Source organism: Equus caballus, chromosome 19 (assembly GCF_041296265.1).
Source record: "Equus caballus isolate H_3958 breed thoroughbred chromosome 19, TB-T2T, whole genome shotgun sequence".
In the NCBI taxonomy this organism is placed as follows: domain Eukaryota; kingdom Metazoa; phylum Chordata; class Mammalia; order Perissodactyla; family Equidae; genus Equus; species Equus caballus.
The window spans coordinates 374,358-378,347 of record NC_091702.1 but is presented as its reverse complement, the minus strand read 5'-3'; the positions used below and the strand labels follow the sequence as shown (position 1 = coordinate 378,347).

The following is a 3,990-nucleotide window of genomic DNA, read 5'->3' as shown; positions in this document are numbered from 1 at the left end:
GTGGATGGGATAGGATGGAACCCCCTGGGCTCAGGCGTGCTCTGTCCACTCTGCCACAGCCTGTCCTTAAGGGACATCCCCACATTCGATGGCTTGCTGGGGGGGGGGCATCAAGAGAAGGGGGCTCAGACTACCAGTGCCCAGACTCCAAGGGCCTCCACTCTCCTCCCTCTCACCCTGAATCAGCCCCTAGCCCCTCCTGAGTGGAACCCCGTCTTCCCAGCCTGGACCATTAGAGCACGAATTCCCCTTCCCAAGACGTGCATCCTGGAGAAGGGAGAGTCCCCTGGTGTGGACTCTGTCTCCCTTAGGATGTCAGTCTCTCCCAGCCTCCTGGGCTTGGCCTCTACTTGGGGAAATCTGGGTCTCAGAAGCTGTACCTCAGGCCCCTCTTAGCTGGCAATGTGTATGTCACACCCACATCCTGCCCCACCAAGCCATGTACACATATAGTGCACACAATCCAGGCACTGAGTCTTGTGTGGGGTGAAGATTTGTCCTGCACAGGGAGGCAGGGTGTATGGTGAGGAGAGAAGGAATGTGTGAAATGTATGTAGAACAGGGAGAAATGAGGTCCTCTGGGGACACTGGGAGAGGTGTGGGCAGCACTGAGGGCCCTTGTAGTCTGTGGTTGTGATGTGAAGGTGGGACCAGCCCTCACTGCACCAGCCTCTGCCCCTTTCCCGGCTGGGGGCAGATGCGGAGGAGGCAGAGAGTTGGGTTCCCAGGGTGGATTTCACCTGGCCAGGACCGTGGAAGGGGTCGGTCAGAGCTACAGGTCAGGAGCGTGGGGCTGTCCCGGAGCTCAGTGTCTGCAGAGGAAGAAAGGACGTGATGGAGGGGAAGGAGAGTGAACATGGGGCCAAGTTTGCAGATGGGGAGACCCAGTGGCTGAGGAGGAGTGAGGAGAGGGAGCCCACAGTGACTGGGCTGCAAAGACACCACTGGGTGCCGACTGGAAGGGGTTGGCCTGAAATGGGTTATCAGTCATGCTGGAGAGGTTTATATGTGTGGAGTGAGGCCAGGGTAGTGGGTGGCAGGGGTTGAGTGAAGGAGGGTGGAGAGGGCCCTGAGGGTCCAGGATGTCAGAAGGATCATCTGGGTGGATGGCAGAGTGACCAAGAAGGGTCGAGTCGCAGTGATGGTGAAGAGACAGACAGTGAAGACTTATACAGACACCCGAACACACACACACATGAACACACACACACACACAGGGACCCTGATCAGCGCATAGGGTGCAGTTTGGCCCAATGGCTGAGCACAGCTGCCAGAGGTGCCAGCCCTTGTGGGCAGCCCCTTCTCTGTGGCCATGCCACTGTCCCTAAGGTGCCTCCTGCTCTGTGGAGAGCCCCACTCAAGAGCTTCATCATCTTCATGCCCTGATTATTCATCTTGTCCCTGAAGCACTCGATACCATGGTCTCTCTCCAGGATGAACCAGACGTTGATGGTGGGTTGCCACCCTGGAGGTGACATGGGTTAGAGCCATGTTGGACTCCTTGTGGCCTGTGGGGTTGGGGAAGGTCCTAATGCCTGAAGGAGGAAGAGCAGACGTGGGGGAAACCCCGATGCAGGGAGTTGCGTGGCCAGGAGGGATGCAGGCCCAGACCCCAGCAGTGCAGAGTGGAGACGGCTGATGGCCGGCAGGGAGGCTGTCCACCCTGCGTCTCTTTGCTGGCCTCAGGATCGCTGTCATCAGTCAAGGCTGCCGGAGGCTTGTTTTCACGAGTTCTCTCAAATGCTGCAGGAGCTTAGGAACAGGTGACCTGAACTTGAGACTTCCTGACCTGGTCTCTGAATGAAATAAGAGGAGGTGACAGGCTCTGTACCAGCAACTTTTGTGTCCCCTGAGGGTGGGGATCCTGTGAGGCCGGGGAAGCACAATTGTCCTGTCCCTGGGCACGAGGCCAGCTGCAGCGAGACAGGTTCACAGGTGGAGGGGTGATCACGGAAGGGCGTGCCCGGGCTTTGGAAAACTGGAGAAAGTTGGTCCTTGGATGGGGTGTGGAAAGAACATGAGCTATGGGTGGGGAGGAGCCAGGATGATTGACAGCTCTGAGCAGTGAAGGAAAAACTGTCTCCCCAAGTAGAGATCTGAGGTTTCCACAGTACAGTAGGAGCTGAGTCTGTCACATGGTGGTTCACCCAGATTCACAGACTGGGTGGTCACCTGGCACATTCCAGCAAAAGTGCTGCCCCCTGGAAGCCAAGGCCATCCATGCAGTTGAGCCAGTGGCCACTACCAGATTTTGAATTTTGAGGCAATGATTCCACAAAGGGCATTATAAACAGTTTGCATCCACTTGCCTTCCTAGAAAACAGGAGCTGCCTTCGAGATCTGTTCTGGCATTGGAAGCATCCCAAGGTTTCCAGGGTGTGAATACTGACTTGTCAACCAAAGGGCACGCTCCTCATTCTCTCAATGCCTATCCTGCCTCTTCCAACCCAGGGTTGTGCCACCATTTTATCCATTAAGCCCAGCCCCTGCCTTGTCAGTCCCACCCCAATACACCAAGGACACTGAACTGGGGTTCTGCAGCATCTTTGCTGAAAAAAAATGAAAGGATAGTTTCAATCCCATAGCCCCTGTCATCACCTCTCATCACACTCTACTGCCATGATCTCCTGAAGCATGTGAACCTCCGTGACCTCCCTCACAAATGTCCCCAGGCATTGCTGATGTGGCTGCATAGCATGGATGGTCAGGAGACTGTCCAGTGAATCTTGCAAACTCCTCCTCCCCCAACCTCAGCCAGGAGATCACTCCTGGGTGAAGTCCTCCCATCTCAAGCACAGTGAGGCTGTGGGTTGCAGGCTTCAGGACTGGCATTCCTCTTGGGTAAAGCTTGCCCATCTGCCACTCAAGAAGACTTTGAAAGTTTGAGTGGGGACCTCATCTTATTTACCTTGTCTTCAGTGCCCAGGATGGTGTAAACAACACCCAGCACATGTGGTAGGCTGAATGGAATGAGCTAACGGAACAGTCAATGCCCTGACTAGCCCCACTTCCCCCTGAGGAACAGAGCATTTTGCCTCTCACTAAGTGACTTTCACAATTCCCCCATAAGGCCTAGTCTAAGGACACATTATTCTTGTCTTGCTGACAGTTCCCAACAGGATCCTAGAGAGGCTGTTGGTGTGCTATGGAGAATACCCCAAACCTCTTCCTTGCCCATCTCGCTTACAGAGTTGAGCTGCCAGGTGAGTCCACCAGGGGCCCCACTGGGTACAAGAGGATGACAATGGCTGCCCCTGGCCCATTTGCCCACCTGTCTTGTAGACAAGAGGCCTCTGTTCTTTGTCTCAGCAGAAGCCAGTCCAGAGCTCGCACTCTGGGCTCAGAGATCCCCAGTGCCTATCAGTCTATTCACCTTCCAGCTCATGTGAGAACTGTGAAGCCTCCACTTCCTCAAATACCCACAGCACTGGGCTTTTGCGGGTTGTGAATGAGAGAAGGCAAGTAAAGCATTACCCAGGGAACCACACTGTAATTAGTTCTTAGTACATGGTGGTGACTCTCCCTTATTTTCATTAACACCACCACCATCTTTATCGTGTGAAGTGTCCTAGAAACACCAGCACATTAATAATTAGAAGACATAGGACCTATATGGCAGGCCACTGCCTGGCTCCAATGTGCAGGTAGGAGATGAGGCCTGTTTCCAGTACCCCAGGATTGGTATTGGGGAGCTCAGGGGTGGGACGAGAGGGAGGGACACCCCCATGTTGTGCGTTCTGAATTCCAAAAACCTTGAAGTTCATTCTGAAGCCGAAGGGTGGCAGGGATGGCATCACTTTACTCTGGTGATATCAATGGTTCCTGCTCAGCACTTTGTATACCATTTTCCTGAAAGCTTGGGAAAAAAGATGTCGGTAATAAGGGCTTTATGGAGAAAAATGTAACAAGATTGAAGGGACTGAGCCCAGATGTCTTTAAAATGACTAATATCAGAGCAGATGTCCATAGCTCAGGAAAGTGGGCTGTGAA

The 3,990-nt window shown here is 53.9% G+C and overlaps 1 long non-coding RNA gene across 1 annotated transcript; it reads left to right on the top strand.

The window, feature by feature from the left end:
- Positions 1-1,438: 1,438 nt before the first annotated feature.
- LOC138919030 (uncharacterized) lies at positions 1,439-3,300 on the top strand. The gene is made up of 3 exons (XR_011428921.1): positions 1,439-1,452; positions 3,110-3,203; positions 3,283-3,300. It is a non-coding gene; the product is annotated as an uncharacterized lncRNA (long non-coding RNA).
- Positions 3,301-3,990: the final 690 nt, after the last annotated feature.